Genomic DNA, 24,065 nt, shown 5'->3' on the forward strand with positions numbered 1-24,065 from the left:
ATCCAGAATATATCCTGGTCATATGAGTCTACATGAGGGAGAGGAGGAGGGGCCGTATACTCTTCCTCGGGCACTTTTCCTCCTCCTCCTCTTTTGTGCTGACAGAAAAGCCCTCGCTAAGCTAACGCACGCTCACAAATCAGGGTCAGGCGTGAGCGCTGCCACAGCTCAAGCAGCCTCCTCAGCTCAGAGAGGGCTCCATGTGAATGTGGCTAATTAATAACATCATTAAGATCAGAATCGCAGTGCCAAGGAAAAACACTGTTCATTACACAAGTGGGCCATCAAAAGACCCGTTTATCACAGTGCTGAGAGGTCGGGCTGCTCTGCATTTTGGTACAGGCACAAAATTAACTGCATACAATAGCCTAAAATGTACACTGATGTATTCTGATAAAGGATAAGGAATATATTGTTGTTTCAGTTGACTTCAAACTATTCTCTAGGCCAGGGGTGTGGAACTCATTTTCACAAAGGGCCACATCATCAAAATGGTTGTTCTCAATTTAACTAAGATAAATGGCACTAAATGTAACCAAATTTAATGTAAAATAAATGCAACTACTTTTTAATCTTGTTAATTAACCATTTCTATATTTATTCCTTATTCAAGTTACAAATATTGCATATGGATTTGCATAGACATGAAAAAATGGCTGTTTAACTGTGTATCTAATGATAAACTGACATTTTAAGACAGTCAAACCTTTTAATTTCCCTCGTTGCGGGCCACATAAAATGACGTGGCGGGCCGCATTTGGCTCAGGGGCCTTGAGTTTGACACATGTGCTATAGGCCAATAATAATAGAGATGGAGATGAAATGGAACTAAACACTAAATCAACTTCACTATAAAACTGTATATGATATTTTAGTAGTATCATGTACTGTTCTTTGTGCATTTGTCATTTTAGTTCAAACTAGTAACATTTGCATCTTTCTAGTCAAAGACATTGTTAAAAAATGAGTGTGTTCTGCCTCCTGTGGCCACTGCAGTTTCAAGTGCTACATGACATCACACAGGACTATAATCAGAAACACCTAGTTCTAATCAGGGCAAACACCTGGCTGCAGAGACAGGGTTTAAAGTGTACTAACATGTTATAACATTGTCCCCGCGTCATAAACATCCACGCATGTTTGAGTATTTTAGCGATCTCTCCCAAGTCCTATTCAAACCCTCTTTACGGTTAGCAGTAAGATTCTGTTCAATGCTCAGCCCACAAGCCGACGTCACCCATACTCCCACATGACACTTCTCCATAGATATACTAAAACGTGATACAAAACTGTACACAGCAACCTGACAAACTTGATGCGGTGTGCAGTAGTTTCATTAGTGAGATGCACATTGATTGTAATGTTATAGTGCTCTGAAGGGGGCGTGACTTAGTGCATAGAGCAAAGGAAGGGGGAAATTTATAAAACATGTTAATACATTGTTTTCAGTAAATATAGCATTTTCAAAACCATAAAAAGTAACAGGATGAAGTGTTCTGCCCCCTTTTAAATCAAGCTAATATAGTAATTATCGTCACCGGTCTAGCTGTACATTTGAGAAAATATAGAAATGGAAAAATTGAAGCTATAAAATCTCAAATGAATCCACCATGGGTAAACATTTAGATTCCCATCCTCATACCATTATCAGTGTTCACTTAGCAGAGCAACCACCCCACTTCCACTCAGATACAGCACTTAGATTACCACACCATTCCAACAGCACCAAACTCATGCTCCTTAATGCGCCTGATGCCCTCCCTAAACAGGCCTACTCCACTCTATTATCCCCATCACCCCAGGAACAGGCGTTCAAAGAGCCAATGTTCCACCGCGTTAGATCCGCTGCCGTCATAATGCACTCGCGACACATATTTCAACCTGCAAATTTAAATTTCAATAAATAATGTCAGTGCAAGGACACGCTCCCGTCCCTCTGCGCTGTAATCCTCTCCAGATTGTTCCATATTGTTGCATGGTTATCTCACTCCTCCTGTGGCACATGATGGATGACCGAACACTTCATAAACATACCCACGGATCTGCTCCTCTGCCTGGGTACTGCGCGGCGACTCTGGGCGGGTGGAAAGTAGGGTGGGCGATGTTGGCTAAAATGAATATCTCTTTTGTAAAATGTTCTTTTTTTGTCATGTTCAGATGGGCTTTTTCACAATGCACCATGGATACAATGTGCAAAATTTTTTTTTTTTTTTGTTCAACGACAATGGCAATAAGCTGTTCTGACTCTGATTAACCACAAAAGGACAGACATATATTACTTTACCCTTGTTTTCACTACACATTTCAGTTCCAATTTATTTTGAAAGAGTGGGTATTGCACTGTGAGATATTAATTGTAAACATATTTGGATCACCATGATACTTTTTATCATTTGGAAAAGGCCATATTTGCTGAAAACAACACGTTAAAATGAGGGCAGGGCAATATGGTCTAAAATTGTTAATAAACAGCAACATTTGTGGTAACTATATAATAGACTATATAAATGACATTTTTTTAAGATGTGACCTACTCCAGAGCTAACCTGTAAACCAAAACACACACTATGCCTATTGTACAATATACATACACAATATTCAATAATCAATCATTATTGAAGCAACAGCAGAGAGCTTATATGATTGTGAGCAGAGCATATGGCTACTTTGCATAATAAAAACAAAGTCCCCAATTTAGCTGTGCTCTGTAGTTAACTGTTTGAGAGCTTGGTCTCCCAGGCAGACTGCTCAGTTCAGCTTTTACTCCACAACTCGTCTCTCATTACATTTAAGATCACTTCAGGCATGTTTTTGATGAGGGAACAACGTTATAACATGGTAGAAAGCTTAAAAAAGTAGACTTTTTGCATAATAATCTTTAATCTTTTTGAGAGTTTGCAGTCAGTTTAATTACAGAACATATATTCCATGCTCTTATAACAACTGCGATATATCCTTTTCTCTTTCTCTCTCTAGTGGGTAGGCAGGACTCTGCACAAGTTTGAGTTATTCGCAGGGCTGAGATCACTGGGGGCTTTCAGGTAGTGCGTAGGTGGTCTGCACTATTGACTTTGGACGTCTCCTCTGAAAGTGATCTGGATGTAGAATGCTGTGGGAATATAGCGGGAAGACATTTTGGATTATTTTCTGGTTTCTCTCTCTTAGTACAGGATAAGAAGAAATGAAAAACAGGCAGGGTGTCATTGTGCTGTAAATGATTGAATGGAGATACTGCGGTGAAGAGATTGTAGATTGTAGTTACTCAAGAGGTTTTGGGGTAGATCTAGGCTGTCTGGTAGGAACACATGATTGTCCAAGGTTTACTCTGCCTCTGAAAAAAATCAAAATGAATAAGTTATATTTAGTATTAGACTTGCTGGCCATAATGAATACACAGCTGAAGATGTGGAACTATAATTATGGCGATTCGATTTGCTGTTTTATGTTCCCAGCTGCGGTAGAGTAAAAATGTGTGGACAAAATGCCAACATGACATGACAACTAGGGCTGGGTATCAAGAGGTTGTTGATATGATACACACCTCGATACATTGGCCATGACACCCCATTTTTACAAAAAACTAAACATTAATGGTGCATTTAATTTCCATTTATTGAAGATGGATCAATATAAAGTGCATTTTGTTTAATGCATGTTACCAACTAGAAGAAAAAAATTATCATGACTGTTTTTGATAAACCACTATCTGGGAATATACCTAATTTAATCATCAAAACAGTGAATATGTCAAATGTATTGCATGTTTTCTCTAGTTTTTCTCTTTATCTAAACAAGTAAGAAAATTGTAGTGGTCACAAAATCATTTAGTAAAAGATATCAAAAAATACTCTTGGCGATATATTGACACAGTATTGATTATGGATGTGAATCTTTAAGTCCCTGGCCATTTGGTTTCAGTTGTTGGGGTCCCAATTCGATCTAAAATGAGTCTTGTTTCTAAACAGTCTGAAGCTATTTTTCATTCAAAAACAAGGAACATTTACTTTACACATTTTAAGTAGTGTAGTGTAGTAACAATCTTTTATGTAAACTCTATATTCATACAAAATAGAATTGTTCTTAGACCAGACAAGAATCTGAAATTCTATTTATTTGTATTTGTTTTATTAGTTCATAATTTAATAAAAAACATAGCCTAATAGATCCATGCAATTGTTATCTAGGCCCAGTTGATTCCACACTGCAGTGATTAAACTTAAATACATAGGCCTATTTGTCAAAGATAAAAATTATATTTTCTAATAGATTATATAGCATATTCACGATTAATGTGGCTCTGGCCCTTTAACTCCAACAAGTTGTGGCTGTAGCTGGTGCATTAGCTTTCTTTTGCTGGTTCGTGGCAAAGCGAACCACAGAGCTAAAGTGATTCAAAGTAGCGCTGATATCCCGTTTATCTCTCCTGTTGTCACAGCACGATCTCACATAAGTCTCATCCTCTGTGTGTGCGCTGTGCCTATGTGTGTGTCAGTAGACCTGTTACAGTAACCACAATATAGCAATACTGTGGTATGATCAATCACACCACACAAGGGCTCAAATGACCAGGGCAATTTGCATTTTGCATTTTAATGAGGCTCCACACACCTGTCCAGTGTAATTTTACTATTCAACTATGAACCAATTCATGTTTACATAGCTCTAAGTTGTGGAAATGCTGGGAATATGTATTGGAGGACAGTGGTGAGCGAGAAAAAGGTGCCTCCGCCCCTTTTAAGACAAGTCGAAATGGTGTTAAACAAGCCCCGGGGCCTAAACATGGTCCCATTGAAGTCAATGGGACGTTCTCAATGGCACATGTTGCGAGTTTAACCTTTAGTGACTAGGTACATCCGATCCTGCCCCACCCATCCACCGTGCACAGTTGAGCTATCGTCCCATGAGACTTTGCGTGATGAGACCGAGCTGAACGGCCGCGAAGGAGGCAAGGGAATAATAAATAAATGATAAATTATAATGTTTATGCTTCTGAACCATGTTCCAAACCTGTGGCTCATTCATGATGGTTCGGCTTGTTCGCATCGCTCAGATGCTTATTCATCTTGCACCACGTGCTTAAACCAGCCATTCGGACATGGAGTGGAGCTGAAGCTAATGATGAAAAAGTGTTTTTAAGACAACAGACACGTTTTGAGCTTAGAGTATGATCTGAATATAGGTAAAAACCGACATGAAATTCGACCTTTGTGAAAGCTGTAGGTGCCCTGTTAGCCGAACATCAGCATGCGCAGTATAAGAAAAATTCTTTCTGGGCAGCAGGGATTTTTTCTTTGTTGTAACAATGAGTGGCCACTATTCCCACAGACAGCTCTAAGATAGCTATACTCCATCCAGTTATTTTAATAGCTCTATGATGCTAAATCCAGAGGCAGCAGAAGGGGGGGTTTACTATGGGGGTACTCGTTACTCACTGGAGGGAGCACTAAAACCATGTGAAGTAGAATAGTATATGCACGTAACCCGTTTCTAAAGGTACATTTAGTGAAAAGAAGTGTCCGTTTCTGTCGTGTGCGCACACACGTGTCTCACTCAGGCCCGGCTGTTGTTTTATATCGCTATTTTTCAAGTACAACCCCAATTTACATATTTTATTATGGCCATATTTGCTATATCGCGTACACCGCACACCACAGTGCTGAGACATTTAAAGTTACTGCAAGGGAAATTCCTTAACCGCGACAACCCTATGTGTTGGTGTACTGTCAGACAGTCCCCTCCTCCTGGTTCCGGTGTGTGGAGCGGTGGAGAGAGCCCAAAGGCAAACGATGACTTAAACACACTACAACTGTTTTTAATGAAATTGTGGCACAACATGTGTTTTTAAACACATTTAATACAACACACAGGCTCATTCTCAGTTTACTGACAAAGAGAAACGCGTGTAAACTCCACAGAGGCAATGTCAGGGGAATTTTAAGGGGGCTTCTTACCGTGGCAGAAACAGTGTTATTAATGTCATTTAAAATAATTTTCTTTTTTTTTTTCTTCAACACTCTCGTGGTACCACCAATTTGGTGTTACAACATATTGATATTTTTGCACAGCCCTACTGTCAAGATAAACTTCAATGGTAGTTTAAAATCATCAAGATTGCAACACTGCCTCTAAAGTATGAACTTTTGTAACTTCAAGTCATGCCATTGATCATGCTCATGATAACTTAACTGCCGTGTATGGATGCTGTGTCTCTGCTGGCTCCAGGAGTTAGCTTGTTCCTCCAGAGACCAGCACAGCTCAGTACTGAGAGCTTAAGCTGCAGAGCTAACCCTGTTTCCTGTGCTGTCCTCTGCAATTACACCAGTGCAGACTTCAGTGGCACAATGTTTTCCTGCTGCTACACCTGGACCAGTCAGACCTTGCCTGATGCAAGGTCCCTATGATCATTATGTGAAGCTATGTCAAATGTAGACTACAATTCTTTTATCTTTTATTCTTAATAATAATATTCTTCTTTCTTTCTTTCTTTTTTTCTTTCTTTCTTTCTTGGAATTACACTACCAGTCAAAAGTTTGGACACACTTTTCCATTCAGTGTTTCTTGTTATCACTACTGACTCTTTACATTGTGGATTATCACAGAGTGCATGGAATGCAGTAGAAGGTGTGTCCAAACTTTTGACTGGTAGTGTATGTGAAGATACAGTTCTTCTAAGCACACGTTTGGCTATTCCACCTCTTGGTTCCACAGAGCAACTCTACGGTTAAATGCCCCCTCAGCACTTGACTCTGACCTCCATCTCTTAGATCCATTGCTACTCTCAGTGCAGCAGAGGGATATACACAAACCCCATCCTCTCGTCTTTCCTTTCAGACAGGAAGTGGTTCCGCAGCCTGCTTCCTGTCCGGTCCCTCTGCGCTGCCTGGCCTCTGATTGCCTTCTTGATGTGAGACATTCCCAGGCTCCTGTAACCTCTGGTCCCAGGTGAGCGGGTGGGCAAGCGGGTGGGCGAGCCTCCTGGTTTGGGGTGAGCTGGGAGCAGTGTGTCCTTCACAGGGGAGGGAGGGGCCAGGGCAGAGCAGTGTTGGAAAACACACTCTGTTTCTGGGTTCTGCTCGGCTTGAGACTGTGGGAAAGAGTGTTTTCCCTCAGGGCTCCCCCAAAAAAGCTCACACAGTTTTACAGTGGTGCAGATCAAATAAACAGTGTAAAAGCAGAAGAGACTGTCCTGGGTAAGTGAAGCCTGTCACTTAAATGTATGTAACAAGGTTTTGTCCTCTTGTTAAGAGTAAAAATGTAATCTACAAATATTTGTGCTGGATTCTTTTGTTTGCTTCTATAACCACTAATGCCATAGTCCTGTCAAACATGAAATATTTCTGAAAGAGGTGTTTCCGAACATCAAAGTTGTATTGTATGGTGTATTATTTTCTGTCATGGCACAAAGGCTAAAAATAAGGCTGTGGCTCACAGCCAAGCTCTTCATATGGCTGCCTGCCATGGGAATCCCCTGTCTCTTTTACCCTCTCTGATGGACTAACAATGAGACAGCATCACTCTGTATATGACTGACAGACAGTCTGAGCTGTTGGCACGAAGCGGAGTATCAGTCAGATCAGTATCACTATCAGTCCCTGCTCTGTTCTGCTCCTCCCCTCATGCCTCCCCTCACTCCTCACGTCTAGTCCTCTCCTCACTCCTCTCCTCACTCCTCTCCTCACTCCTCTCCTCACTCCTCTCCTCACTCCTCTCCTCACTCCTCTTTTCACTCCTCTCCGCGCTCCTCTCACAGAGTGTGGAGGTGGAGGTAACACGTGCTCCTGCTGAACGTCATGAGTTTCCCCCACAGTGCCTCACTTCCTGTGGGACAGCTGATCAGCTCCTGCCCTGACTCAGCCAGGGCCTCCCTCTCACAGTGACCCGGCTGTACGGGGGCTACAGCATGGTGGAAATGACCCAGCACAGAGCAGGCCAAATGTGGCTATATTTAGCCCAACGATGCTTGTGCTAATGGGCCTCACAGGCCTAATCACTCCCAGGCTGTGCAGCTCTGTCTTGACAGGAGAGGAGGCCACACTCTCACTAACTCATGTAGTGAATGTTAAAGAGAGGTTAGCATCAGCACGGCTGTCAGAGGGAGCACTGGCCAGACAAATTAGCACTATGTGATTCATGCTTATTCGGTTGCAAGTCTAGTGATGAAGCAGGCTTGGATTGGCTTTCTGTTGTGAGGCATAGAGTTCAACCTCTGCTGATGTTGCTGGGTTTGTCTGTTAGAATGAAAACTCAATCAGTAACAATTGGTCTAGTAGTTAAAGTTGTGAACCATCAGAATGGGGCATGTAGGCTGTTAACTGTTAGGTTTAGTTTGTGAAGGTGCACAGGGTTTGTTGTAACTGTTGGTTCCAGGTCTCTTCATGATCTTTACTATTGTTAGATTAGACCACAAGTGCCTGCAGTTCCATTATATAGTCCTGACTTTCTAGTCTCTGTGAGGATTGGAGTGCAGATGGAAAATCTCAAGCTAAAAGCTCTAAATGGTCCATGCCTGGTGGTTTGTGGCTTTTTAAGAGGGGAAAAACTCCCTCAAACAGCCTTCACGGTGTGGGCTCGGCCAGAACCACACCTGGCTCAGGTTGAGGAATGACTCTAGCCCTGGTGTTTACATCACAGAGGGCTGAGGGATAAATCTGGTCAGACCCCAGAGCCTTCAAAACCACCACAGCGGTTGAGTCTTCAGTTTTGTAGGGTTACCATGTTGTATAATGTTTAGGCTTCTGTTGTCATGCATTATATGAAGAGTGATCTGAACCATGGGATTCTTGACTGCTGCCTCTTACAGCACAGTCAGTACATTTACATGCATGCCAGGAAAACAGGGGTACAGATCTAGTGCAATTTAAACCTATGTTTCTAAATATATGCAAACCTGGGAACTATGAGGTAGGTGTTGTGAATCAAATCTCAAAGATCCCAATAACACATATAGAGAAGCTGATCCGTACTCGAATACCTGATAGTTGTAACCACACAGTTCGATACACATGAGGTGTAGACGAGGAGAGGCATTCAACTGTACGAGTTAAACAACTAGGGAAATATCAGACATGTGTTTGGATGTTGACTCACTCGTATTAGATCAGCAGCAATAACAAACTGTCTCCTCAACTGAACACATGTTGCTTTGTTTTGGTCTGCTACGTTAAAGTGAAAGTGAAAACTACCTGAGCTTCAATGTATATTGTACCGTGAAGAGCAGTAGCCTTCAATGACTTTCATGGGTAGACAAACAGACTTTGGGTGAACATCACCATTTAGTCGGTAACAGTTTAATAATGCAGCTTTTTATACAAACCCCATTGCAAATTAATATATTTATTTTTACAGACATATTAAATGCATATATACTGAGACATTAGAGAGGCCTAGACCTACATAGTTTATTAATATTGTATATATTGGACTGTATTTGACTCCCTGTCTTTACAAACAGGGCTTATCAGTGGGCTGTTTGTTTCTTCATAAATGTGTCTTACTCCTACTCCTCATTTATGCAGCTGAGCCTTCAGTACTATTATTATGCATCTAGAAATCATATGCGTGACACACAAGTGCATGTGTCACAAACGTCCAAAAGTTCCCCATTCGCACCTATTCAGTTCTTTGCCCCAAAATCTGTCAGACCACTATTGTCCCAGTCTACAGCAGGTCAAGATGATTTGAATTTGGTTGTTTAGTACACTGGGGGGCCCAGGCTGGTCAGACTGCAGCCCCTCCCCCACCTCAGCTTTAGACCCTCCTTAATCTTCACTGTGCTGGGACAGTCTGCTGTCCTCTCACCACTTCCTCACGCTTCCTGAGTGCTTCCAGTCCCATGCCTGGCCCAGTCAAACAGCGGGCAGGCCCTGTTCAGGTCAGAGGTGAGGGTGTGGATCTGTGCCTGAGCAGGAACAATATGAGGCCTTAGATCTGTGGAAATGAATGAGAACAGTTGACTGAAGATGACATAACAGGGAAAAAACAGGATTGAAAACACAAACACAAAGCTTTATGTTGACATATGAAATGATTTGAACATTTGTGTCTCACTTCTTCAGATATGATTTGGTTTGTCTCATTTTTGTGTCTGTCAAAATACCAGATTTTGTGCAATTTTTTTTGTTTTATCCTTCAAACTAAATAGTAGTAGTTGAGTAGTTTCTATGACCACTATATTGTACATTTACTTGAGTAATATTTTTTTTTTTATTATTAATATTTGAAGTAACATTACACTTGAATACAATTTTGGCTACTCTACCCCCCTCTGGTAGTGCCTAGGACCTAATTACAAGCAGACCTGTGGGTTTAATTTCAATTAATATGTGTATATACGTAGCTCATAAGAAGATTGCAGTTGTTCCTCTCAAATACTAGGACATTTAACCTGGATTCTTGGTCTAATGACACGACGGCTGATGGCGGCTGGGCTAAAGCAGCTTATGTGGGCTGTGAGGTGCTCTGAGCGCTGGGGCTAGAGCTGGAGCCAGCGGAGGATAAGTGAACTGTGTTTGTCAGCTTTTTAAACCTTGAAATTGATTCTTGTTCTGTGCTCTTTATTCTAATGACAGGCTAATCCCCCTCTCCCGTTTCCCGGCCGGTATAAATAGCGCCTCTTATTTCCCTGCTCCGCTGTGCGCTGCTTCTGAAAATTAGCTCTCATGATGAGTCCGCGGTCTCTCCAATCAATTTGCCACACTAAGTCCCCCAAAAGGTTACCTGTGGCAACTGCAGCCTGCACCCTCCTTTGGAGCGGCCTCTCTGCCAATTCTGCCTCAGCTAATTAAATAAATGGCTTTGTGGGGAGAGTCAGCTGAATGAAATGTCAAAATATTGATGTTGAATGGTTCCATGATTCCAGGGCATTTGTCACAGACTGAGGGAGCTGAGAGTGCTGCTGGCCTCAGGGCTGCTTTAATGATATTAGTAGAGATCTGCTTATTTATGAAGCTCTAAGTTATTCATGGCCAACGCTGGCTATCCATCAGCGCTAGCAGCCTGTTTACTGTAGTCGGCTGCAGCTAAGCACTGAATTAACCAATAAATCCTTTGTTCCTTCACGGTTTAAATGGCTAATATAGACATGTAAATCATATGCAGCCGGAGAGCCAGACTGTTCACACTGCACAGGCCTGTTCATTTCCTCATGTCTTTTCTGCTCTCCGCTCTTTACACCACTGCAGCCGAGCATGATTTGTGACCCCATCTCACGGCTGTAACATGCAACTCCTCTGAAATGGAACCGCTCCAATCAATGTGCTGTGTGATCACTGTGTGTATGAGATTTAACATCAGGATTCTCAAACTGTGGGCCGCTTCTTATGCATCTACTCCTTATTTCAGTCCTGTTTTAGTAATAGTGTCGCAATACTAAAATGACAGACTGGATTTTGACACATGATACACTCTATTATCACTATGGTATCAAAATTGGTTAAAGTAGTTTCTTCAAAGGCACAATATTATGGGAAATTGACTCTTGTGAACTTTAAGCCATGTTTAGAATATTGTTACCTCGTCATAAACACACCTGGAGTTGTTTTGTTTCATTCATACTTTTGAGTAACCCTTTATTATTAGTCTGTCTACATCTCCAAAGCTCAGAATGCTCTGGTCCACCTTGTGATGTCATGGTAGTTTTTAAGTTAACAGATAAAAGCCTTTTGCTAGAGACTGAAAATTCCAGGGCTGAAATTATGTCTCAAAAGAGGATGAGGAAATTTAACATGGGTCAGAGAATAGCGTAATATGGACCCTTTAATATTACAACATTGTTTTACTAGTTCTAGTTCAGAAAAGGTTCAAATTGGTCTTGTTTAATGGGTTTTAGTATTGATTAGTATCTGGAATTTGATACTTAAGACAATCCTAAAGTTGTTGCTTGTCTTGCTTCAAAGATAGTTCCAAATGCCTTACATAAGACCAGACCTGGACCATGGACCAGAACTGGATTATCCTATCACCTAGTTCCAGGTTAGTCTTGGTTTAGTTCTTGTTTGGTCCCATATTAGACCTAATGTAGCCAAATATAGTTTTAAGTTTTCCAGGCCATTATTTACACATAACTTGTGCTTCTGTGTGCTAGGAGACCCACTTTAATTAATGAGTCCAGAAAATCTCTCCTTTTATCTCTGCTGAACAGCGAGGTGGAGAATACATGTGCCCTTAATCCGTGTTTGTATCTCGGGGGACTTGCACAACCTTGGCTGGGTTCTTGGCGTCCAGGTGGGCTCTGGCAGGCTGCGGGCTCTCTGGGCTCCTCTGATAGCATGGCTCCCTTTGAGGATCTAGCATGGTGTGGAGAATGACACCAGCCCAGGCCAGAGTGTGATCTCAGGCCAGCACCACCCGCACCATCCAAAACCTCCACCCTCCAGTGCCAGAACACATTTAGGAGAACAGAGGATCTGGTAAGCCCATCATAGGAGGTTGTAAGCGGAGCCTGCTACCTGATCGCCTGGACTGTTGAAAATTATGTATTTTTTTTTTTAATACAGAGGGATATCAGTCTGGTCTCCATACTCTCTGAGCCAGAATCAAACACAGCCGTCCAATCACATTTGTTTATTTCAGTGATGCACGTGAAACAAAGGAGCTCATTGGTCACTCATCATTTTGAACAGTACAAACTTTATCTCTAGCTCCAGTACAGATGTATTGTATAAGCAGCTCTTGAGGTAAAAATAAGACTCCTTTGTTTTGTCTGGATTTAATTACAAAGTTATAAAGTCATCACAGTGAATAATTAGGATGCTCGGCAATGTTAAGTGTGGAATAACTTTGGACCACTGCAAACCATTTAAAATGAACTAGTTCAGTTTTTCACATTTTTAAGATGGTAAAAATCAGGCACAGCGCATTTAACTTTGATTTTTGCAGAAATCTGTGACATTTTTCAGTCCTCTGTGATAATTGTGATACTCGTAAGCAGCCATATTTGTTTTGATTTGGACAGACAGACCATGCGTGTCCCTGATTACCATTGTCAGTCATACCCCATCTAAACTCTGGAGATTCAGTGGTCACCAGACTTCATAAATTATTGGAAAAGTGTCTATTCTAGGTCCCAGGCAAGCTACCTGGAACCCCTCCCCTCACACGCCATCCAACCCACCCTTTTCGTCTCCTCTTCGGGTCTCCCTTGATCTTCCTCAATTGGTTGCTCTCACCCACGGCTCCTCTCTGTTCTCTCCCTCCCTTCAGAATTTGCCTTTTATTCTTCTGCTAGTTTCTCGTCAGATCCGGCGGGCCAGATTTCTATCGCTTTTCTGAGAGTCCTGCGAGGGGGAACCTTGAGGGTCTCGGTGGGATCAATTTAAAAGGGGAAACGCTCGTCTCTCCTCCTCCTCCTTGGCCCTGTCTTCTGATTGGCTCCTCTCGCCAGGAACACACAGGCTTTTGATCTTGCGGCCCCCACTCCTTCTCCCCACCTGCCTTCACTCCAAGTTTTTGTCAGCGCTTGCATCGAAAAAAAAAATCTGTTCTACTTTCTCCGAAACATGGGCCCCATTCGAGTTTCCCAACACCTGCGAGAGGCTAAGTCCAAGTTGTGTAAAGCCAGCAGGCGGTGTGAAGAATCCATGTCGTGATTGGTGGTGCTTTGAAGATGGGGGTACGTGTGTGGTGGGAGTCTTCAGGTGGAGGTGGTCCCCGGGCAGGAGGTTCATGTGTGGGAAGTGTCCAGGAGGTGCCATGCATTATTCAGGCTCGCTGGGGATGGAGATGCTAGGTGGTGCTGCCAGGTCTTTGTCTGAGAACACAGGAGTGGAGATCCTTGTAGAGAGACGCAAATTGTAGCTACAATCACAGACACTGCAGGTTTTTTCAGTGGGCAGAGGTTTACTGGCTTATCTTCAGTTTGTATCAACAAATTTTTCTTGACATTTTAAGTATGCTGGTCGAAAGCATCAAAAATCAGATGCTAATCAATACGAAAACTAGTATTGAAACTAGATACTCCTTTGAGCAGGTCAATACAAAGAAACGGACAGAAATGAACCTTTCCCGAAAAGCTTTAGAATGATCTTGAGCTGTATCAGAACAAGTATAAGACACATAGACATAGTATACACCCATGGACCACTATGAAACCTACCTGGACGACTGAGCGATTACACAGAAATGCAAAAGAAAGTAGTACAATTTAATGTTGAAAATCTCAATTGTCTATAGAGAGACTGTTATTAATTATCTTTGGATTTCAATACAGATTCTGATACCACAGTTTGAAATTTTAGTATCGTGGCAACACTGTTTTGAAGTAATGAACCATCATAAATACTCAAGTGTTGTTGACTCCAGAATCATTCCTTGCTTGGTTTACCTTATTTTTTCTCTGTGTATAAAGCGTATCCTTTCATTTGGCTGCTCTGCTTGAGAAAGTTAGCTTGTTGTTTAGTTAATTATAATGTTCCTCCTTCTTGCATAACCCAAAACATGAGGGACATGTGTTTGGCAATGGTGACTCCTAGATTCTATTTTGTGCTTCTGCCCAGAGATGGAAGGGTAAGATATGAGTATGTTTTCACCTCACAAGTTGTTTAGAAATCATGGACTATTTTTTACAATTGAATTTTTAAAGATGGGTTTAGCTGTAACTTTTGCCCCTCAATGGCTCAATTCTCTGGTACTTTAGAATCTGACGGTAGATTATTTTTATTCTGATTTCAATTGGAACTTTTCAATTCATGTAGTCACTGCAGATGCATAGTGTTATTAGGAAATATATTAGTCAGTTACATCCACTCAAGTGCAGTTTAGTTGAGTTACTTTTTTTTTAAATTAAAATTGTTCTTCGCAGTTGTTCAGACATGTTTTTACTACTTGAGTACTATTTGACAGTGTAACAGTACTCTTACTCAAGAATGATTGGTTACATCATTAATATTTGGACAATTTTGGACCAACTTTGTTCTTTGTACTTTGAACTGCTCTGTTCTACTTGAGTAATAGTATTTTGAAATAACATTAGTACAATTTTCTGCCACTCTACCCACCCCAGTTCAAGCTAAACCAATGAGTCAGCCAATATTGCATTAACCATAATCTGTAATGTGTAATATATAGTCCAGCTGTAATATCCATATACCTCCTCCTGGACACAGATCTAACTCCGGAGCTGTGTGCTGTGAAGCCGGGCCCAAACACTCACTAACTGACCACCATGTCCTCAGACGCTCTGTCATTGTCGTACTACCAGCCAAACCTCCACAGTCCTCCTAATGTCCTCTCATTTAGCACTTTTCCTGGTCCTACCTCCTTGACCGCTGGCCTCAGGGTACAAACTCTGCTGGATTAAATGTCCCCATCACCTCTGCCAAACCCAGCTGCGGGTTCACTGTCTCCAAGTCTCCCCTTAGCCCGACCTGGAGTTCTGATGACAGAGCACCTGAACATTTTGAGGTAACTCGGTTTCCATAAAAACTCGGAGCGCCTCTTATTTTCTGGGTCCCTCGCTGATGACATCATTGGAGTAGTTTCTCGCTAATTGGGGGTTTAATGCTAGAGTAGACTTCGCGGAGCTGTAATTTTCCCGCCCGGAATAGAAACGGCTGCTTTTCATGTGGCCGGGGCGCGCTTTGGGCTGCAGGATTGGAAACAACGCTGTGTTCACGACAGATTTAGATGTGCCTGTTCCTAATGTTATTTCAACTTGTGCTCGCAGACATGTCAGAGAGGAGACAAAGCACGGCTAATCTGGATATCCGCAAAAACAAAGCGCGTTTTCTATACGCCTGTGGAGGTGGAGGAGGTGGAGAAATAAGGCCAGGCAGATGCTGTAGAGGTACAATGGGATACGGAGTCCAAGGAGCTAGGGGGATGACAGTGATCCAGACGCCCGGAGCGAACACACAAGCAGCTGTACCTGCGCCTTATCCCAGCCTGATCAGGAGGCATAGAGCAGGCGGTTTGAGAGGGAGGTCTTAATCATGGAGGATTCAGAGTAGAGAGGGGGATAAGCTGAAAACCACTGGAGGCCATGTAGGGACGCTAAGGAGCTGGGGAATGACAGGATCGTGCTGTGTTCAGAGCTCGGTTTAAAATGTTTAACTGATCCGTGACGTTTGAATGATACATATTGTATGTAAAGAACAAGCACACATCTTGTTAAGGTTAGGTTTCACTGTCCGTGTAGGGAAATGTGTCCTCTGCATCTGACCCATCCTTCAGTATCGCTGGAGCAACCTGTCAGGAGCAATGGGCATCACAGTGCAGCGCCCCGGGACCCACCTCCAGTTCTTGAGCTAATCTTGGTCAGGACTACTTTAGCTGGACGATTTGGCCTATGGTACATGTTTTGGGTTGATGGGGGGGGGGGGGGGGGAGACCAGAGTGCCCAGAGGAACCCCACCCAGACACAGGTTGAACATTCAAACTGCACAGAAAGGCCCAGGCACTCGAGAGTTGATTGGATGTCTTTGTTTCAGTATTTGGTTAAATGTAAATTGCTCTTGTAGTTGTTGAAGTCTTGGTGATGGAGCAGCTAATTCTCCATGGACATGAATTGTGCTTGAACCTGATGTTTTGTGGGCATTCCCTCAAATGTACGCTACCAGTCAAAAGTTTGGACACACCTTCTGATTCTATATTTTTTTTTTTTGTTTGTTTTTTTTTACATTATAATTCCTGAAATGTATCCACCCTTTGCTTTTGACAGCGCTGCAGACCCTTGGCCTTCTCTTACCTCTCACACATGCACACACTGATCCCTTTATAACTCCACTCTCTTTGGCGCCAGCTCCAGCCAAACTGTTCACTGTGATTCAGAGAGGTTAGCCTGGTAATGAGCCTTGTCAGAGCCTGGGCCCCACAGTACAGCAGCTCTGAGCCGCCCCGTTTACCTACTGTCAGTGAACGCACCACTGGAATCCCCTCTGGTGCGCTGCTCTTTGGCCATGTGCCTGGTATTAGGCCAGGGCAGGAGAGCTTACCTTAAACCAGTCTGAAGCAGAACTTTCATGTGGACTTAGTACTGCATTTGGTTCTACTCAGCTGGCATGTGCTTTCACTACACAATGCCATACGATTGTACAGTGTTCTTGTGCTCTTTTTATGTTTGGGCAGTGGATAGTAGCAAGATTTTTTTCCTTCTTCTGTTATGCTGGTCTTGTGTAAGGGAATGGCAGCCTTCAGTCTCTGGGTTAAATGATTACAATAAGGGAAGAAAGAAAGGCCTTTTCAAATGCAAAAAAATCTGGAAAGATTAGGGAAACAAAATAATACCAATGATATTTTTTGAAAGGCTTTCTGTACAAGTTTTTCATGTCTTTCCCCATGTCGTGTCTGGGCGGTTTTGCTCCAATGTCCTCCATCAACCCAAAACCTGCATAATAAGTCAAATCCTCCATGTAAAGTGTGTCTCATCTCCACTCTGTACAACCTTTCCAACTAACCTACACTACCAGTCAAAAGTTTGCATATACCTTACATTGTGGATACATGCATTGTGGATTCAGATTCCTTGCAGTATCCATCCTTTGCTTTGTCAACAGCACTGCAATGGTTTTTATTCGTCAGGGTTCATCAGTGGAATGCCAAGTGTGCAAAGCAGTGATTAAAGGAAAGGATAAAGGCTAGTCTAAAGAATCGAAAACATATTTTGAGTCATTTCCCTTTTTGATCACTGCATTCCATATGTGTTCATTCATTATTGTGATGCCTTCAGCGAGAATCCATGATGTTTTGACTGGTAGTGTATGTATAATGAAAAAAATATTAAAATAGACCAGTGTTGTTGAAATAGAAAAGTGGAACAGCCATTTTTTTATAACCCTATTACTATTCAACACTGACTATGTTTACACGCACACCAAAAATCTGATAATTTTCTGATTTGTGGAGTTATCAGATTATTGAAATGTCATGAGGATTTCTGATTGTTCACACCTGTGCAGGTTTTGACGACTGCAATTATGCAAAACAGGGCAAAGTAATGTGGCAAAGACAAAAACGAAGGGCCAAATGTTAAAGATTGAGAAAGAGTTTTAAAAATCCATGTACCAATGTACTTTGTCTTCCAACAGTTACTCTAAAAATTCATTGATTAAAGGGCTTATTTTATGTACATTTCTATTTCTATGTTATAATGCTTTTTCTCCATAAAAAACACACCTGGTTTGTTTGATTCATACATGTTTAACTCATAAACCATGCATATTTAGGCTGTCTGTTGCTCCTTGTGATGTCATTAAGTGGTAATACAGGAAGTGCTTCACTGTGTTTCTAAATTTTGTGTCTTCACTAGAATCATTAGAAATGTTTCAGTCCTGCAATTGCCAAACTGTGACACTCCAGCTATTGTCTTAGCCTTGTTTCACTTCTCATGCACCAGCACTTAAGACTTTCTTTGGCAATCCTAACTGAACAAAATGTAAAACAATGACTTTAATAAAAAATAAAATAAAATCAAATAAAAAGGAAGCAGCTTAAGGTTATTCTAGTGTATTGTAAAGTTCAATTGAGACTAAAACTGGCTGTTTACCTAAAAACTGCCACTAAAGGCTTATTTCCACTTGTTTGCTTTGGAGCAGATTGGTACAGACTGCGAGCGTCTCCACTGTCTAAAGTGAGCTGTACTGCTCCGTCTGAGGGGTCCAAAGTGAACCCTGGAGGGTACTAGCTCCCAGCAGGTTCTGGGGACGGTACAGTCTCAGGGTGTGGTCATATTGACTGCCTAATAAAGCAGCCACTTTGAAAGCAACGTATATTTCCAAAGTCAAAGTGGCAATTTTAAATCAAATGCCAAGCCAGGGTTGATAGGCAGCCCTCCCACTGAAGCGCGCCCTTCTGTGGTCACAGGGGTTACGAGGGCCCTTTATCACTGCTTGCAGTTTTAATTAGATTTTTTTGTTTTTATCTGATAATTCTTTTCTGGCTGTTTTTGCTCTGGCTGTGACTCCTGTATGCTCCTTTGCACTCAGGTTAACCCCAGGCTTTAACATTAGCATCAGCTTGTCTTGTGTCGCTGACTCTTGCGTTGTCCAATTTCATCTGAAGCAGCAAAAAAAGTGCTCTCCTCCCCAAATGCGCTCATCCTCACCTTTGCCGCCATAATGCACCCGGACACCACAGCTGAACAGTATGAGGAAACATGTCAAAGTGTGATTTACTGCACCTGATTTTAAGTGTTTTAAAAAATGTGAAGAAACAGAACTAGTTGGTTCTAAAGTTATTCCTCACTTACCTTATGCATATCGAACATCCTAATCATTCACCATGATGAGGTTATCAGCCCTTTTCACAATTTTTAAGAGACCAGAGTGGAGTTTGCTGTCACGGTAATGTCAACAACTAGCATGTTAAGCGCTCACTTCCTGATTGTCAGACAATAAAATGCAATAACAAACAATAAAAATTACAATAAAGATTAGATGCAGACAGCACAAAGTGGACTTATTTTGGCTAGGTGCTGTTTATACAATATATCTGTACTGGGAAAAGGCAAATTTTGCTCAGATACATGTAAAAAAGAAAAAAATGGATACAGGCCCTTCAAACTCCTCCAGAAGAATTGACAAAAAGATTGAATTATGAGCTGACAAAAAAATACAAGAATCACATGAATTTCAGAACATGTTTGTACAGATTTAAACCACAGGTTTAGCTGTTTTTATGCAGAACAAGACACGATATTTGTTTTTGATATGCTAATTTTTGCTTTTGTTATAAGTATTCAAATTGCGATTATCTTGCAACCCCTAATGTGTACTTTTTGCCCCAAGTAAAAGAGGTGTCAGGTAGAATCAGCCGTCCCCTCGTCGCTAAGGGCACAGGGAGCTTAGGGATGCATCATAGCTTCTCTTGACTCCTCCCCCTTGCGCCCTCTCTCACACACCCCACTCTCCAGCCACTCTAACAAGGTTGTTGGAAGAGGATAAGGCATGTTAAATGAATAATTTACACACAAGAGCGCTTCTTATTTATTGAACAGGGCTGGATCTAAGTGAGCGGGCAGCTTGTCGCGCTCCAGAGACACCCTGTAGGATAAATGAGGGCTGTTTGCTTGAGCGCAGGGCAGAGGAGACAGGCGTTTAGAGGGGTGTGTGTAGGTGGGTATTTAACACATTGTGGGAACTACAATCTGTATACACACAATTCATTGGGACAAAAATCAGGCATATCCATGGCATAAATTCTTCTTATTAAATCAACAATATTATATCTAAAGAGGGGGTGTTACGTTTATGTGGGATATTAATTGCTAACACATAACATGTTCAGAGTGCTATTTTACCTTTTATTGTGTTGAAAGTGCTATGTTCCCTGAAAACAATAAGTTGTGGTGTCACCCTGACGCCCGCTAATGAAACTACTGAACATTGCATCAGGTTTGTGGAGTTGTAGTGTATGGGTTTATATCCTGCTTTTGTAATTTTGTAAATTGCAAACATGGGTGACGTAGGCTTATGGTCTGAGACTTGGACAGAATTGTACTGCTAAGCGTAAAGAGGGCCGAATAGGGCCTGGGAGCAAATGCTAAATAGAGCTGTCGTGGTAACCATGATGGTATGATCAATCAATATATCAATTACACCGCACAAGGGCTCAAGTGACCGGGACAATTTGCATTTTAGTGAGGCTCCACACACACAATTTTACTATTCAACTATGAACCAATTCATGTTTACGTGGCTCTAAGATGTGGAGACACTGGGAATATGTAGGACCATGGTAAGAGAGGGAAAGGTGCCTCCGCTCTTTTAAGAAAAGTTACGTCAGTGCTAAAGCTAAATGCTAGCATGTCCCTTCGGTCAGAAGGCTCAAGTCTAGAGCAGACGGGGTTACGGTGAGAGTACAGGCTTTATGTGTTACTCACTGAAGGAGCAGCAGACTTGAATGCAAATCCACTCATCGGGCAGCACTAAAATCACATGAAATTTGGCTCAGCCATCGACAACCTGCACTCTGCCTGCGGAGCTGATACAATACACACAATAGTGACACAATAGTGACACAACAGTATATCCACGTAACTCATCTCTCAAACTACATTTAGTGAACAGCAGTGGTTGTTTTTGATGTGTCCACATGCACCTGTCACTCATGCTTGGGTTTTGTTTTATATACCTATGTTTCAAGTACAACCCCAATTTACATGTATTTTAGGCCTATGTGCTGTATCACACCACAGTACTGAAGTGCATACATGGATGACATCTAAAACCTCTTCAGACATGTTTTTGATGAGAATGTTCTAAAGGGTAGAATGCTCCAAAAAGTGAATTCTACATCATACCCTGTCTTTAAGTTCAGTTATGGTTAAGGATTTGACAAGATCTTGCTAAGATAAAGGGTGCATTCACACATGCACATTCATCAAAATTGGGACTAAAGCAGGACTAAACCCAAAATTAAATAATAGTTGTGGTATAGTCCACAACTTAACAATGATTAGAACAGGACCAGCCCAAGTCCATTAGACCTAAAATGACCTCAATTCAGAACTTGTGTGAAAGTCCTCAAAATTCCCATAATTTTTGTCCCATATTTGGGTCAGACATAAAAGAGGATTAAGTGCAGAGGAGTTACACATCTTGACTAGTTGTAGTTCTAAAAAGCAGTGTTACAATGAAAGCAAAGTATAATGACATTTTTAAAAGAATTCTCAGTCTTGTGGATGTGTGTCTCGCCCCATCCTTTGATCTGGGTCAAAATAGGTTAAGATTAGGGTTTAGGTTACAGTTAGGAAACAGTGACTATGGTCAGTCTGCATGACATGAATGGAAGTCAATGTAATGTCCCCAAAAAGCATGTAAACCTTGTGTGCGTGTGTCTGTGTGTGTCTGTGTGTGTCCAAGCGCAGCAGGCCTGTAGTGCACACATCATATCTACTGTGTGTTCACCGTGTACCTCTTTAGAGCAGCAGACGGGTCACATGACGCGCCCCTCACCTTTAAAGGAGGAGTCAGGCTCGAGTTAGTGCCGCTCCAGAGCACTCACACACCGCACCACAGGACCCCTGCTCTACACTGGGACATGTTAGCTGGCCTGTTACAGCTACACAAGTTAGCAGTTTAAAATGTAGAATTTAATCATTATTTTATAATTTGGACATTTTAAATCCCAACATTGATCTAAAAACGACTTAAGTGTGCTGACTTCAGAGTTGGGAAAACTACGTTGCCCAGTGTGTTAAACACGTAAACGTCTTCACAACAAGTCTGCACCTCAGATGCAGATCAGCACTTTTTTCTTTTGTACCAAAATAAGTTTGCGCTGCTGCCAAATCCTTCGTGTATCACCGATCACAGGACTTAATCAGCAATATGGTATTACAATACAATCTTGTCTTTGGAGTGATTTGCGCATATTTGAGCAAATTTTTTTTTATTTAAGCAAATGTAAGATTCACTTTATGTGGACAAGTGTTTCTTTATATTTTAATTGAGTGAATTTGTACTTACCGGTATTTAAAGAGGGGGTATTTTCTTCTATGGATTATTGACTGCTAACACATAATATATTTAAGATCACCATGTTACCTTTTATTGTTCTGTAAAGTATTAACATCTTTAAGTTTTCTGAATAACTTTAGAATGATCTTAAGCTTTGTCAGAACAATTATAAGACAGAGTATACGCCCATGGACCACTATGGAACCTACCTGCACAACTGAGGGATTACTGTTTAAAGAAAGTCTGTTTTTTTTATTATCATACTGTAGTCGCTATTGAATTGAATAGCGAGTCTATTTCTTACTATCAAATTGCTTTAGAAATTATAGCATCATGACAACACTAACACATTTGTATAGAGCTGCAACCATTTATCGACGTAATCATCTCACGTAGAGCACACAGCACTGCAGACTTTACAGGCGATTTGTACAAACAACATCAAGTCCAAGTCTTGACCAACTCTTGTGTAATCAATATTTGGGTACGTGATGTTTGGAGGAGTAACCTTTTTTCTGTCCTGGGGTGTGACACTCGTTTGTAGCAAAATCCAAAAATGATTTTCAAAAACAAATCAGTTCTACAACAATTGTAAGGAAACAATGTCACAGTATAGTAATACTTTTTGTGAACTGTTAATTTGAGACATTTTAACACACACTTTGGTGTGACTTCCTGTCACCCCTCTGGACTTTTACTACAAATCTGCCACGTCAAAAACTACTTATCAATTAATATGTCTTTAGTGGTGGTTTAGTAATTATATAATTGTCCCAGCTTAGAATATCTTTTAACAATAAAATTGTGTTTTTTTAGTAGTCAAAACTAAACATGGGGAATCAGCGTTTGTTAGACAGGCCTCTACTTTCACAATGTTTAAATCCAGGCTCAAAACAGTTGTTCAGCTGTGCATATGACTAAAAGAGAAGAAAGCAGAAAAAAAAAACTTTCAATGTACATTTTCCGATTTTTTTTATTTTTTTTTTATTTGTTTATATTGTGCTTTTAATGTCTTATTATGGAAAGCACTTTAAGTTACTTTGTGCACCAATTGTGCTATACAAACTGGCCTTGCCTCACCTACAGCTGTCACAGCGTGGGACAAACTGACGCATATTCAACATTTTTCAGATGAAAGAGGAATTTTACAAAAATAAGAATATGATCATTATTTCTTTTGACATAAACCCTGAACCCCTGAGCTCTTCCTGGTGGATAAATGCCAGATGAGCTCCATCTGGTTTTTGTGCAACTGTCTTTTTAATATGTGATTTCTCATGTCACATCACAGGACCCCCTTTGGATTACAACATGAAACGGCTTATATCTTTTATATTATTGAAAGTAGAGATAAAGGTCTAATTTTATTAAATAATGTATAGATGCTTCCCTTTATGTCAACACCTTTATGAATTGTCTCCGTGTAACTCAATACAGTAAAATATCTTGTGGTGTGACTGTATTTTGTATTTATTAAATGGGCAGCATGTCATTTACTTCTATTTACTCTATATGCTTAAGTGAATGTGTGTGTGTGTTGTAGGGGGAGCGTGCACGGGACAGGATTGCACCACCGTGAGGACGAGCCTGGGAGCAGCCAAGGAGTCATCCAAAAGGTACCCCTTCCTCCTCCCTCATTCAACCCTCCTCTTCTACACTTTGGCGTACACAACA

The 24,065-nt window shown here is 41.3% G+C and overlaps 1 protein-coding gene across 2 annotated transcripts in view; it reads left to right on the forward strand.

Moving 5' to 3' along the window:
- Window positions 1–24,065, forward strand: part of znf438 (zinc finger protein 438) — a 75,575-nt gene that overhangs the window by 21,859 nt on the left and 29,651 nt on the right. Inside the window, exons 3-4 of one of the 2 annotated variants that reach the window (XM_055229893.1) lie at window positions 6,832–6,942; window positions 23,935–24,007. The gene's annotated coding sequence lies outside the window, so the exon portion shown is untranslated. The remainder of the gene's footprint in view (window positions 1–6,831; window positions 6,943–23,934; window positions 24,008–24,065) is intronic. The other variant, XM_033986218.2, reaches the window with a different exon arrangement.

Source organism: Periophthalmus magnuspinnatus, chromosome 20 (genome assembly GCF_009829125.3).
Source record: "Periophthalmus magnuspinnatus isolate fPerMag1 chromosome 20, fPerMag1.2.pri, whole genome shotgun sequence".
NCBI lineage: Eukaryota > Metazoa > Chordata > Actinopteri > Gobiiformes > Gobiidae > Periophthalmus > Periophthalmus magnuspinnatus.